At 53.4% G+C, this 15,067-nt stretch overlaps 1 protein-coding gene across 3 annotated transcripts in view; it reads right to left on the reverse strand.

Moving 5' to 3' along the window:
- Positions 1-15,067, reverse strand: part of NEGR1 (neuronal growth regulator 1) — a 726,879-nt gene that overhangs the window by 345,387 nt on the left and 366,425 nt on the right. The window contains exon 8 of one of the 3 annotated variants that reach the window (XR_015259133.1): positions 560-706. The exons of the other annotated variants lie outside the window; for them this stretch is intronic. The gene's annotated coding sequence lies outside the window, so the exon portion shown is untranslated. Of the gene's footprint in view, positions 1-559; positions 707-15,067 lie in introns of those variants that run through there. 3 annotated transcript variants of the gene reach the window in all.

Below are 15,067 nucleotides of genomic sequence, written 5' to 3' on the forward strand. Positions count from 1 at the left end.
GAAGTGTGTGTTTGGTGATGTTCACGCGCCAGCTGATTAAAAACAGCCTTAGGTTACGGTACGGAACACCCCAGCACGTGTGCACGTGAGGGGAGAGGGCTGTCGCTGGCTGCCAGTTGCCGCGAGGCCCGGTGGTACCCCAGCAGGGATAACCCTCGTCTGCTGTTGCTGTAGGATGGAGCCCTCGGGGTTGATTAATTCACAGCACTGGCATTTGTGTGGGCACGTGGCACATCAGTGAGGCTGGTGGCTGAGTGGGAGGGTGGGAAGGGACCGTGGTGGGTGAGATCCATCGGCTGATGGGTCAGACAGGTCGGAGAGCAGTGGTGGATGTCGCTTCTCAGCTGCTTTATCATCCTGTGACGAACAGGTGAGGAGTGGTGGGGCTGTGCTTTGCACAGCGGTGGTGGTGGTGCAGGCATGCTGAACCCGTGTTGTGGTGCACCGGTCTGCCCTCAGGGGAGGGCAGTGTGGAGGGTGCCTGTGCACGTCTGCTTGCACATAATGGTTCTAAAATAGAGGGAGGCAGATTCAGACTGGATAGAAGGAAGACATTTTTTACACTGAGGGTGGTGGAGCAGTGGCCCAGGTTGCCCAGAGAGGCGGTGGATGCCCCATCCCTGGAAACATTCCAGGCCAGGTTGGCCGGGGCTGTGAGCGACCTGATCTGGTTGGAGATGTCCCTGCTCCTGGCAGGGGGGTTGGACTGGGTGGGCTTTGAAGGTCCCTTCCAGCCCAAACCCTTCTGTGGCTCTGTTCTGTGATTCTGTAACCGCAGAGCCCTGCCTGCCCTGCGTGGCCCAGTGCAGGCTCGGAGCTCAGGCAGAGCTGTAAATAGGTAGAGAGTTCTGTTTGGTGTAACTAAAGTTAGGACTGTGCTTTCCATACCGGGTCAATGCAGCATTTTGCTGTGAAGTATGGAGTACAAAGACAATCCTTGCAACCTGTCTAGGCGCGGTGCCGTCTGGGCAGCGAACAATTACGTTTACTGACGCACAAACAGAATGGTCTTGATTATCTAGAATGATTAAATCCTGGGAAAATGGAGATGAAGGTATGCATACCCAGCAAACACCTCACTCGCTTATTTGCATGTGAGTATGTTATAAAAGCACGCGCAAAACGAGCAAGGTGCTGCGGGGGCTGTAGGGTAGGTGGTGTGAAAATGAGGAGCTGTTGTTATTTTTCAGAAAGCCCACAACTGGTGGTGAAGAGCCCCAAAGGCATCGTGGGTGTGTTGTGTGAGCTCGTAACTCTCCCCGCTCTAGCGAAAACCATCTTCTCTTCCAGGTTAATCTCTCTCTTAATTTTCATGTTTGTGGTTACATTTTTTGATTAAATATCTGATTTAATTTCTATGTTCCCAGTCTGGGTATCCTTTACTCACAAGCAGGGATGTACTTGGTGATGAGTGCGGGCAGTTTTAGGAAGGACGAACTGAAGATGTCTGCGAGGAGTTGATGGGGCGATGTGGATGTCCCAGGCACCGTACGCGCCCTGAGGTGCAGCGATGAGCTGGAAGCGCCCCGCTCCCTGCTTGCACAGAGTGAAGCAGAGCAAGGTGAGCAGCTTGCTTTTTTCCCCTTCCCAGGAGATCAGGAGCCAGAAGTAATTTTTTCCAGTATTCTTTGTTCGTCTGAATATCCTTGAGCAGGGTTTCCAAACGAGGTCGTAGATGTCAAATTAAGATTTCACTGAAATGCAGAATACAGCAGCTGCCACACCGAAGTAACGCCTGCGCTCGGTCCTTGGCACGGCGGGAGGGGAGAGCAGAGCTGCGGGGGCTGGACTGCAGGGCAGCCGCTGTCTTCGCGTGAGCCGCTTGTGAGGATGGTCCTCTGACGAGCTGCGATTTGGGCCTGGGGAGATTTGCCGTTGTGAGGGATCCGAGCCGCCGTCCTCTCCAGGCCGGGCGGGACGCTGCAGCTCGTGGCAGTTTCAGTAGCGTTGCTGGGTGTGTGTGCAACTCTTTGGTTTTTGGTTTAGTGTTTGCTTGTTCCTCCAAAATGTTGGTTACTGGTTACACCAGGTCAGCAGCTAGTAAGGGCCAATCCCCGGAGCGTCTCTCGGATACGTATGGTTTTCTAGTAATGGTGCAGCCACCGCGTTGTGCAACGAGCTCCAGGTCCTGCTGTGGGAACCGTCGATCTTTGGCTGCTTGTGGAGGGGGGTGAGCGTCTGGTTTCTGTCAGAAGAATATCTACCACAGAATGAATAGCTTGTGTTTCCTGATTCTTCCACTGCTGCCTCTGCGGCCATGGATTTCCTTTTTACCATTTATTTGGGGAAAGGACAGATGGAACCGCCAGCAGCTAAATTCTCAATGAATTGTTCAACGATTTTCTTAATGCGCGCGATATCGGCCTGAGGTTGGCTCTAAGGTTGTCCTCCCCGCCGCCGGGGCTGGCCTCGCATCGGACCTGCCAAAAACTCTGCTCCTTCTGGGGAGGGGTTGAAGTGAACGGCAGGAGAATGCAACACGCTGATTTTGTATCTGAACAGAAGAGAATCCTTTGAGATCTTCTCTTAAATATCTGTTCTGCCTATGATTTTCCTGGAGTCATTCGCTCTCTCACGGGCTGGCTCCCCATCCATCGTGCATTTCCCGTGTCACGTCCTTTCTGAAGTTAAAAGGGTGCGTTTCACCCTTTGATTAGATTTTGCAGATGTGGATTCAGGCTGCATTACACTTCAAGGGGAATTTCTTTTTCATGTTGAGGCCCAGATCCCACGTGTATTAAATAAAGATTTCATTTGCTCCCTGGAAAATAATTGTATAATCTCTGCCGTGCTGCCCGCGAGGAGGCGGTTTCTGCTGGAAGAAGCTAAATCCTGAATCATGGCCATCGCTTCTGTTTTTGTGAAGGCAGAAGCGGCTGCAACTCCCCCTCTGCAGCCGGGAGGGGCATTTGGGGAGGGAAGGTGAGAGTGCCCCCATCCCCACCCACCGCGGAGGATGCCAGGAGCGGCCGGGGCGGCTGCGCGGGGTGGGAGCAGCGAGCGGTGACGTCCTCTGCGGGAGCTTCTGGGACCTTTGCTCCCCGAGCGCCGCGCAGAGGAGATGCGGATCCCGGCCCTCGGCGTTATAAATGGCAGCGAGTGCAGGAGTCAGCACGTCCCGCTCTCTCCCAGCCTCCAATTCCCCTCACTTGAGCTCTTTTTGGCATTTATCGGCTGCAGGCGCAACCCTTTGATGAAGGACATTTTTTATTTTCCAGCCATATCCCAGCCAAGAGCTGCCCCACATTAGTCAGAATAGTTCTTAGAAACTCCCAGCTTTCACTTACAGGAAAGCCGCTGTAATTGAAATCCGCTCTTTGTCATATGTCAGAATTACATAAACTTGTGTATATAGGAAACGCCAAGCGATACCGTGCATACTTTCCGTTTCAGCGGAGACGCTCGCCCGTTTTGCGGATGCGCGGGCTGGTCCGTGCTGTCGCCGCTGGCCGTGAGGACGCCTGGCCTTGCCGTGCCGCTGCAGGTTCTCCTCGGAGCACGAGCAGGGAAACGGCAGCTCGGCGTCCTGCGTCCTTACGGATGTCATGGGCTCAAAGGCATTGGCTCCAGCGAAGCAGATGCGCTTTCCTATTTGTTTGGCTTCTGAACCACTGCAGGCATGTCTTTGTGAAACGCTAAAATGAGTTTGAGCCTGATAAGTGCTTCGTAATTTTTTTATCTGCTGTTGTGTGCAGTAGCTGACTTACAAATCCAATTTTTGTTCTCCCTTTATTGTCTCCCATTAGGAAAACAGTGATTCCCTCATGTCTTGCTAAAAAGCCAGATGCTGTGAAATGGAAGTGGAGCGGCGGCTCTTGTCCTGACAGCCTCGCCGCGGCCAAACCCCGCTCCGGGTCCCCGGAATTTCCTTCCGCTCAGCTCATGCAGAGGTGAGGGCCTCTTGATCCACGCAGACCCCTGGTTCATTGGGGCTGGAGGCACATCCCCATCCCACTGGGATGTCGTAGCAGGGAGAGGGATCTAAAGATTTTTCTCCCTAAGCTTTCAGCCTTTGTTTCTAGCGCTGCAAGCAACCATGAAAATTTATTTTTCCTCTATTGCATAACACATTTTCCACTTACCATATCGTGTTTCTACTTTATTAAACCTAAAGGCTGCCTAACTGCCCGCGGTTCCTCGCCACCTGTTTATCTCCGCGGGTGTTTGCACAGCGCCGGTGCTGCGGTCCCCGCACCCTAGCACCGCGGGCATTCGCCCCGGCTGCCTCCCCTTTCCGCTCGAGCCCCGCGACGCCGCCGGGAGCTCTTCCCGGAAAATAACGCCCTGGCCCTTCTGGCCTGAGACCGCTGCGTCCTCTGCGCCGGCGCGTTGAATGGGAGCGCTGCCTTTCTACGGGAAGGTTTTCTGGTTCAGGCTGGGGCTGTCGCGGCATTGCCACGGACAGAAGTGGAAAGAAAGGGAAAGATCTGATGGAAAAAGAGATGTTTTGAGCCTGACACCGTTCTCTGAGAAAAGGCCGATGACTTGGGGCTTTTTATGCCCCGCAGCCCCTGGCTCCCCTTGCACCCAGGACCGGGTTAGCCCTGTCCCAAGTGCCAGCCCTGCGTGGTGTAAGGCGACGCATACCTGCAGTGCAGTCCTGCCATTCACAGGAAGAAAAAAAATCCAATTAGCAACGCTTATTAATTGAGAGTATTTTATCTATTAACAATGAAAATTCATTGCCGATCGATGCGCAGTACTTGAGAGAGTGCGTATGAATTAATGACTGTAGATATTGATATCTTCTGGAAATCACAAAGGACTCTGCACTCATTTCCTCTCGCCCTTTTAATTAGACTCATCAATAGAAATTTCAGGTACCTGAAATCAGCGAGTGTGGATATTTCATGGCAAACCAGCAGCACCCAGCACCGCGCGGAGCCGGTCTCGGCTTCACCTTCTCCAGCGGAAGATCAATGCCTGGACCGGGAGAGCCATGGGGGTGGACGTCCCACGGCAGGGCCAGGCTGGAGCTGGCGGCCGCCACGGCACCATGATGGGCTGGAACCCTGCCTTTCCACACGGCTGATGCTTAACTATCCTGGATAAATGGATACAGGAACGCTGGTAAGGAATTTTATGGCCTCATGGCTGCAATTCAAACACCACCAGATGCGCTATGGCAGAAGGTAGCCAGGCCCTTGAACGTGTTGTGCTTTCCCTTCGTCAGGCAATTTGTTGGTTTGGACAAAATCCGTTTTACAGGCAATCCTACGGACTGCGGTTCCCTTCCCAGGCATGCGAGGTACTCTTTTACCGGTTTGAAACCCCGGCGCCAGCCTGCGATACAGGAGTTTTGGCAGAGTCCTCAAGCGCTCTGCGGGTCCGCAGCTGCCACTGGAGCGGGGCTGCTGTGCCAGTTAATGTACATATATATAAATATATAAAATATATATATATGTGTACCCATTTCGCCCAGTGGACCTGCATCCAGATCAGCCAGAGAGGGAGCAGGATGAGGCCATCGGTGCTGGTGGTGCTGGTGCCATCGCAGGCTTTTTTTTGGTGTTTTGTTTTTTTTTTTTAATATTTCTGTGTCTGCCTGTATTTCCAAGACGCCTGCTGCGTTCTCACCGTGGCACAGCTGTTGACACCATCACTGCTGACTGCAAAAGGCTTCATGTGTTTCACAAGAGCAGTATGAGATCTGAGAAGAATGGAGTGAAATTCCATTGGAGTTGGGAATATTTCCCAAGAGAGCGTGTCACAAAGGCTCTAAGAATGAAGAAAATCTGTATATTTAGATTATGTTAATCATTTATCTCTTCTCCTCTTCTAGGCTTTCTTGAGGACAGATGAACGAAAAAGGAATTATTTCGCTTGGACACATGGAGGAGAGCAGAAGCAGATCGGTTCCAGCCACAAGCAATGTTTTCTGTTCCCAGGCTTCATTTTGGAATCGGTACGCCTGCTTTTGGTAAGTGATTTCATCCCAGCAGCAGACTCGGAGCTGGTTTAATTAGCAAAGTGAAGGCACTGGGAAGCACTGCCCTCCTTTTCCCCTTTCCTCCCTTCCTCCCAGACATGTCTGAACCTGGAGAGTTGTGCTGGTGTCCCCCTTCACACCTGGGTTTTTACTGGCATTGTCGCCTTTTCCAAAGGCTTATTTTGGAATAGCTTCTGTTCCTAACATCCAATCTGACCGAATCGGCACTGACAATAATTCACTGAAGCTGTAGCTGAGGTGGTGTCACTGGGAACGGCTGCGGTTCTGAGTGAGCAGTGTTGCTGCCTGCGTCCAGCGTGGGTTCCTCTCAGCAGCTTCTCCTGAAGCCCTTCCCAGGCGCTCCGGACATGTCTCTGGCAGGAGTCCTTGTGTTTCCTAGCAAACTGGTGCCGCTGGAGCCCTGCCCTGGCACCTCCAGTCCTTGAGGAAGCAACCCTGAAGATGGAGGACCATGAAGCTCTTGGTGGGACTCAGTTCAGCCTCAGCATTGCTTGGGAGAAAACAGAAATCTGGAGACCCCTCGCTGGGAAGGGGCTTTTCCGCCCCAGGCTCTGGACCGGGCTGGACTGGAGGAGGAAGGTTTCCGCACCTTGGTGCATGCCCGTGGGTGTTGGGGCTTTGGGAGGACCACAGGCAGGAGCGAATTGAGCCCGGTCCACGCTGGGCACTGTCCTGCAGCTCGGTCCTGGCTCTGCTCTCCGCAGGCAGCTTGCCCGTAATTCTCAGAGATACACTGCAGGTGGTAAAATTCACTGGTAAGCCCTAATACTGACATTTGGTTTGGTTGTTTTTTTTTTTTTTTTTTCTGTTGTATCTGAAAACCATACTGAAGTCTGTCTTTGGCTCGCTTTTCTCTCCTTGGAAACAAATTTCTTGCCAGCTAGGCCACTGGGCCCAGTATAATTAATGAAATCTCCCCTGGGACTCGGAGAAACAAACGCCTCCGTTTACAGCAAAGGTTCAATTCAATTTACTCCATATTAAACCCATTCTTCAAAGGAAAACCCAAGCCAAACCGCGGCAGGATTTTGAGCACAGAGGACCGGTGCCGCGCATTTCGCGTGTCCCCCGCCCACCGAGCTTCGTCCTTCGCCCTCCGCTGCCACCGGGCCTGGGGACGGCGCTTGTTCCCGGTGCCGGGGAGAGCGGCCCGGCTGCCGGGAGCGGTGCCATCTGCTCCGTTATTCTCCGCGGGGCATTGTGCGCGCCGGCCATCCATGTATGGATGTGCTGTGCTGGGAAGGCAGCAATGGGCTGCGAGGGGACGCGCGGGGGAGGACGGGAGCGACTTCACCCGTTGTCTGCGTCGCTGTAAGCAGACAGGTACTATTTCATTACCTGTTGGGAAATGAGTTTTATTGATCCCGTTAATGAGGGAGATGAGACTTTCTGTGAGGAGGCTGTGGAGCGGATAACGAGGTGGCGGCTCTCCTCTGCCCTCCGATACTCAAGTACAGCGCTCTTAACACCTTCTTCAGCGCTGTTCCTGTTTTGTCACCAGATTTCCTCCTTCAGAAAAGAAATGAGCTTCATCTCATCAGAAGCCGCCTCCTGCAATCTCGCCGCACGTCGTGTGCTCTCATTTACCTGGCTGTGAGCGCGGCTGCCGCGGCAGAGCATCCTTCCTGCCTTTCAGGCTTCAACCAGAGCCCTTTAATTTGACAACAGCTGCAGGAGCTGGTAACGATGGAGCCAGATTTAGTCCTTCTGATGCTCCCGTGAGCTGCCAAACCCGTCGTGGGCGCGAGGATCCTTTCGCAGTTGTGTTTCGGAGCTGGTAAAAAGTCAGGTGGGCGGCCAGCCAGAGGGTGCGGGGCTTTGATGGCTCCGGTGCTCTGTCAGCTGTTCTTACTCTAAAATGTGAGGGTGCCCTGTCCTGCAGCCTGCCCAGGTCCCCTTTGCCTGCTCGCTTGTTTTAGGATCTCGAACAACGTGGCGTTAAATTGCGGATGAGGATGTGCGCAGCAGTCCTGTGAGCCTCCTTGGCCCGTTGATTCCGGCGAGTGAATCCCTCGGGCTCCGTGGGATGGACGGGGTGGCTCCGTTGGAGACGGTGCCCCTACACATCCATCTGGAGCTGGCGAACGGCGGTGTGACAAACACGCTGTCAACACTTCGGATTGAGCGCATTTCGCAGCGAGGTGTCGGGAAGCTGATGGCTAGCGCCCTGCCAAGGCCATGTTTGGGAGCCTCTTTGCAACGAGCCCCTCCGCGTTTGGGAAGGTATGCGCCCGTCCAGCTCAGGCTGGCCCTGCAAGTTTCGGGCTGGGGCAGGAGTTCGGCCACCCGTGGCGTTTGGTGTGGTATGGCACACGAGCTGCGGTCCGGGCGCCTGCCCGCTGGCTGTTTGGGGTGGGGGCATGACGGGCCGGGCGGCTGAAGGGTGCCCTGCGCACGTGGGGCCGTGGTCCTGCTAGCTGACTTTGCTTTTCAGACAATTCCAGGGATATTCCCCAGATTTTCTCCTGAGGATGGCAGCCATCGTGCTGCCAATAGCACGGTAAAAGAGAAACAGCTGCTCAAAGATGGATATTTCACACCAAAAGGAGCTTTTCCGCTCACAAACCGGGTCTGCTCCAGCCGCTGGTGGTGCCCGCGGGACCCCGCTTTTCCCGGCGGCTGCAGGGACAGATCGGCCGGGTGGAAGGAGGTCCTTCTCCTAGCCCCTTCTCCATGAAACCTCTCGCTTGTGCTTGTTCAGCCCCGTCGTGTTTAAATGTGAGCTGTGAGCGAGCAGCAGCCGCACATGAAGTCCATTTATTTTAATTTCTCACTGTCCTTTCAAAACTGAGAGATACTATTGCCAGCCCTTCACTTTCCTTTGTTCTCAGTCCCAGTTTATGGTTTCTTTAAAAGGTTATGCTAACACAAATCAAAAGCCCCGCAAGCCGCTTTGAGAATTTTGCTGCCAGCCCTTAATGAGCTGCTAAAAATAACGCCCATGATTCATCTCCTAATCTATGGAAACGGTAGTTATTTGTTCTTGGCAGCTCTCTGGGGTTTGGTCTGGGCTGCAGGACAGGACAAGTATCAGCAAATGAAGGGAGGCTGAAGTGATTTTTCTTCTTTATGTTGCAAGGATACCCCTGGAGAAGGTCTCAGGGCTTCTCAAACTCGCCATCCGAAATTTGGACACAGACATCTAAAGCTAGTAATGTTGGGTTTAGACAGAAGTATTTAAACAGAAATAGTTTTAAACAGAAATAGTCTAACCAGTGTGTTTAAGAAGCCCTACAATGCTCAATATTTTCTAATCTTTTAATAGGGGATGCGTAAATGTCCTAATAAGAAAATAAGGGCTGTTGTAATAACTTCTTTTTAATTGAAGTCAACTCATCGCATTTATGAAAGCTGTTTGGGTTTAATCCCAAGCCCCTGCAGACCTGCAGCATGCTTTACCACGAAGGTTTCACACCACCAGCCTTTTTCTGCCCCCGCCGCGGAGTGATGTGCAAACCGCCTCAGTTCTGGTCCTTGCTCAGGTGTGAATCCCCATTTTTCCAGGAGAGGGGCTGGGAAAGCCAGGCCCTCCCTCCCGAGTTTGTGTTGCGATGATGGCCGACTTCGTTTCCGTCGGATTTGGTCGGAGAACCAAAACGAGAGGAACAAGAAGTGCTTGGGCTCAGCAGGGTGTTTATTCCTCTGCCCGTAGCCCTTCTTAGCTGCGTCCGGGGAACACGAGCATTGACTGTTCTTATCTTCACCGTGCTGGGATGTGACTGTTGCACGCAAACGTGTGAAGTAGGGTGTTCGTTGCTCACTAAACCGGTATAAACCCATCTGTATTGCAACGATGCGCAGAGCTTTGGCGGTCAACGCCAAACCGTCCGACTGAGGCAGCAGTGGGCGGCCTGCAAGGACACGCGGGCCTGAAATTTGTTTGCAAATTATTTTGCAGCTGCTTACTGAAAATAAATAGACATTCAGAGCTCTGCGGCGGTTTGTGAATGTCTCCTTAATGGAAAAAAAGTCTGTTTCCTCAAGTAACCAATTTAGTCTCCGTAATTTAATCATCTCTGTTAATGTCAAAGTGGCGAGGCCGTCAGGCGGAGGCTGCGCCCGAGCCGGGGGACGCTGAAGCGAGTGGTGCGGGGGATCCCTGCCGGGCTCCCAGCCGGAGCTGACCCCACCGAGCGCCAGCTGGGGACTGCTAACAGCGGGCAGTGGGGACCAGAAAAGCCATGGAGCAAGAAGTTACAGTCTAAAAGTAACCCCGAATCAAAGGGTTTGGAGAAACGGGACTTTTTTTCCAGATGTAACTAAGGGGGGGTCTCACCTGTGGGACGTACAGCCAGGATCTATTCCAAGGCATGAAAAAACACGTGAAGCATGCAAAGTCAAAACATCCATTTGAAACCGTGTTTATTTAAAGTGTGCTTTTTATCGCAGTGCTGAGGAAGGATAAAGTGGCTGTGTTTAACCGCGTAAGAAAAATATTTACGTAACTCCAGAACTTCCACCGCGTCTCCCTATCTGGCTGTGAAAGCCTGTCAGACGGCTTCCTGCAGATTTTGACTTCTTCTCCCAGCCCGACCTGGGCGGCAGAAGCGGCCGTTGCTGGGTAGAGGGAGCTCTGTCACTGGGCTCCTGACTTTGGGGAGGAACGACCTGACCTGACCCCCTCATAGCTCGCGCTCCGAGCATCTCTCCTTCTCGCTGGGGACACACGTATTGGGGGAGAAGGTCCGAATCAGACATGAGAGTCAGGTGCTGGGTCTTAATTACCAACGGGATGGTGGGGTTGTCCTCAGTTGTTGAGAAAAGAGCCGCAGAAGTGGGTGCAGAGATTGACATGGAAAAGTTCTGGTGGTCTATCTGGTTGGGGAGGAGTTCAGAGATACACAGCACATCTAATCTGGGCTAACACGGGAGGAAGACAAGAAGAGATGAGATGTGAGAACAGATACAGTCAACAGCGTGAAAGGCAGCCGGCAGGGAAAGGCAGCAGAGGATGTTTATGTGCCGTAGTCAGGAAGTTGATTCTCTTCTGGGTTTTCATGAAGAAAACATGAAAAAAAAAGGAATTTGCATCAGATGCAGATCATAGTGGAAAAGCCACCAAAAAAAAAAAAGTTTTTATGATTGCTACCAGAGGTTTCAAGCAGGATCGGACCCAGATGTGCCCCAGTCGCTATTTTCATTAGTTGCTTCAGCGGTGATGACCATTCTGCAGGACATGAAGAACAGAAAGTGTTTGTGGGTGACATCGAGCTGGAAGGAGCTGCAGTCGTTGCATTTGACAGGATCAGGCCTAAAATGATCTTGAAAAGGTGGAGGCAGTCCAGTAAAGGCTCAGTGGTCAGACAAAAGTAAGGCTTTAGCAGGAAAAGTCAAATGCATCCATGCTGGGTGGGCAATAGCGGGGTTGTATGCTGGGTCTGGAGCACCTCATACTGAACACGAGCAAGGAGCTCTGCAAAAACGTCAAGTTTTACTTGGGAATTTGGACTGTTTTCTACTTTCAACGGTGCTGGTGAGTTTTCAGCTAAAATACGGTGTCTGGTTCCGAATGCCATACCTCGAAAGAAATATGGAAAAGCAGACGTGATTTGGTGGGCACCCCCGGAGCCAGCTGCATCGTCTGGCGACGTTCGTGCCTTCTGACCAGCGTTGGGAAAATGCTCTTTGGCGGCTCCATTTTCTTGCTTCTCACCAGCCACAACAGCTGGAGAAAGGAGTCATTTTGGGCTGAGGGGCAAGGGAGAGCGTCAGATGAGTCCAGTCTCAGACAGGCTTTGTGCCAGGCCCTTGAAGAGGGTTTGGCCCACCCTCTTCACACGGTGGCTTGCTGGATAGTGGTGGCCGGAGCTCTTGCTATCTGGAAGTCTTCTGGTTGCTCCACCAACGTGTGTGTTGAGTCCCCCTCATACGGAATGGGGGCAAAGTCTCCCGAGCCGCTGATGCTGGTAGAGGTGCCCAGAGCTGCAGTCAAGCTGTGAGTACACTGGTGGCTCTTCAAGGCAAGAAGTGGGGGCTCGGGAATCAAAGACTTAATAAAAGTAGTCTAGCCTAAAAACCATGAGGTCTTGTAAGTAAAAGATTCATCTCATGGTTTGGGAGGAGGAATATGTCTTGCTTTTGCACTTCTTTGGAGTTGGTGACTGTATTTTTCATTACATTGTCTCTACAAGCTCTGGACGTGAAATGAAGTTATTTATTTGCTGCTGGGTCGGAGACAAGAAGGGAGTTATGTTCTGGATAATACCCAACCATGTTTACCTCGCTGCTCTTGCTAGACCCTAAATACGGAGTGATTCCGCCCGAAACACCTTTCGCTGACCTCCGGCAGCTGCACGCCTGCTCCCTTCGCATAAGCGGTGAATAGTATTTTCTGGCCAGTTGAGTTTCGGTGTCGGTGTTCCGCAGATTTTATTACTTGTAAGACGGGCCTGATGTGTGGGCCATAACTCTATCGCAGCAGTCACGGGTGAAACTCCTTTTATAGCACTCAGCCCTGAGCTCTTTGTGTTCATCGTGACAGCTGCGTGCAGGAATCCTGGATTTAATTTAGTGATTTTTCAGTGACTATCATGTGTTGTAACTCACGCAGCTCGCTAACCCGGCATTTTTTGCCATCAGCTAACGCTAACAAAAGGGAATCCAAGGACTTTTTGGCTTGTTAGCGAGCCATCGAGCGCTGCGAGCCTGCTTGCTGGAGCAGATGGCTGGGAGGTGCGGAGGGAGGGACACGTTGGGTTTGCGCATTGGTCTCTCCTGTCTGCTTTTCCCGTTGTGGCTGATGGACATAGGAGAACGCCACGAGGAGGAGGACGTGCACGGACGGGGTGTGGGAGGAGCTGAGGGGGCCAGCGCTTCATGCCCCAGGCCTTGCCCCAGGCCTTGCCCCATGCGCTTTTGGTACGGGGTCCTGAACTGGAAGGAAAGGCTGTTCCTTCTTTCCAGGCTCAACGACGGAGAGCAAGAAGCTCATTCTCAGCACAACTTGCAGAGAATATATTAAATATCAACACTAATTAGATTAGCCTGGCTGAGTACAATATTGATATTAATTTGATTAGATTGAATTCAAGAGGAAACAATGCTTAACTTAATGCCCGTAATAAATGAGGAGGAAGGCAGTGAAGCTTTCCTCCTCCATTAAAAAAAGACAGATGAGAAAATAAACGATATTTCAGGCTCTGAGGAGAGGCACCACTTCGGGTGGTGGGGACGACGCCCTTACTGCGGTTCCCTGCACGTGGGCTGTGGGGTGGGTCCGACGGGGACCTGCTGGAGCCCTCCACCCTGATCGCACGCCCCGTGGATGGGTGGAGCGGCAGAAGAAGGAACGCTGGGGGAAGACGGGCGCAAGGCCGGTGGCTGCGTGCATGGCCCCAGCCCACCTGGCTCCAGCCCCTCCAGCCGTGGTTGCTACTGGCCCCGGCGAGCTCTGCGCTGGGCTGCCCGAGGATGAGCTCAGGCTGAAAGCAGCCTTTAGACCTTCTGGCGTCTTGATTTATCCTCCCGTGACAGTTGTTTTTCTCCTCCTTTTGGCTTTACTCCTTCCCCCTGAGGAAGCTCTAGCAGATGGGAGCAAACGGGTTAGGGGGAGCAGTGGGGAGCACTCACCCCGGCAGCAGGCAGAAGCCTGCGCTGATGGCACCGCTGCCAAGGGCCCAACCGACCCCTCGGCTGGGTCAGGGGCTGCCCTCGTCCCGCACAAACCCCCCTCGCCCCTGCCATGTTTTCTGGCAAAGGAAATGTCACGTCTGTTACCGAAGGGGTTGGAGGTGCTCAGAGTGCTTTTCTTGGGGCGCCCCTTGCGCCGGGGGATGCTCCACCGGTGGGACCTCCTTCTCCAGATGCTCGGACTCCAGAGGCTCCTTCCCATCGCCAGAGGAAAGCGCCGTCACTTCCCAGCCATCTCCACTGTGCCGCCGCCGCGGCACCTGAGATCCCGCCGGTAGTTTTGCTTCTTTGGTTCCTAGCGGATTTTGTTATCTCTTCGGCGCTTTTCAGAGGGAAAACCCTGTGCAGATTTTCTACACCAGCGTGATCCAGCTCTACTTTTCCGCATCTCCGCTGCATCACAAAACGACGTGGTGATTAATACAGATGTTAATTGTCACGGACAGCTGGCATTAGCCGCACGTGACCACGCCGAGAGGGCAAGACAGAGACCCTGTGATCCGGCAGCAGGCCGGCATGCTGCACAGCTGGCGGGCTGGAGCCGGGAGGGTTACCTGACTTTTTAGCGTGAAAGCTACGTAGAAGTTCAGAGTTGTCAAAAGCAAAGCAGTGGTGGACACAAGCGATACTCGTCACCCGGCCAGGCGCTCGGCTCTCAGCCGGCTCTGCAGCTGGTGGCGATAAGCCCGTCCCGTTTAGAGGAAGGGGAGAGAGCGGGGACCCGCGGGGAGGAGTGCGGCAGCGCAGTTCCGATGATATATGGCTTGCTTCAGGATGGGATAATCTGTTTGTCATGGCTATGTTGCTATGGCAGCAAGATTTTATTCCAGAGATGTTGACTGCGGGGAGGAATTCGAGAGGCCGGACGTGAGCAGGGGTCCCGCCGCCGGCGGGCCCTGGGAGCGCGGGAGCCAGCGGGGAGCGGCGGTGCGGAAAAGCCTGGGCATGAATTCCTCCCGGAGCACGGAGGAGCCCAGACGGACCCAGAAGGCAGCCGCGATCCCTGGGATTTCTTCAGAGCAGGGCCAGGCAATTCTGCGCCAGAAGAGCAGGCCGAGGGTTTTTCCTAGTGCGGTTTTTCCTTTGATCTTTCCTGTTGTTCGTTCTTGATTTGACTTCTGTAGGTGTGAGGGAAGCGCCAAGATAATCCGGCGGACCCCACGTGTGTCCTACGGGTCAGGGCCAGCAAGGCCCTGGTTTTACTGGTGGTAGGGAACGCGGTCGGGCAGGGATGCCGAACGGTGCAGCGGGTGCCAGCGCTTGCACGCGTCACCCGACCGCTGCCCGCCGGCTCTCCGAGGCAAGGACGGGAGGATCCCGCTCGCCTGGCATGCCCCGGGGATGCCAAAGGGAGAGGCTGTTGGGTGAAGGTTTTGCCAGAGACCTTGTTTGGAAGCAAAACAGATCTTGGCGTGACGGACCCGATAAGTGAAATCCGTAGGAATTTAGCTGTCTAGACAGTCCTCCACGCTTAATCTCCGCGGAGCA

Source organism: Chlamydotis macqueenii, chromosome 8, assembly GCF_036417535.1.
Source record: "Chlamydotis macqueenii isolate bChlMac1 chromosome 8, bChlMac1.mat, whole genome shotgun sequence".
Lineage (NCBI taxonomy): Eukaryota > Metazoa > Chordata > Aves > Otidiformes > Otididae > Chlamydotis > Chlamydotis macqueenii.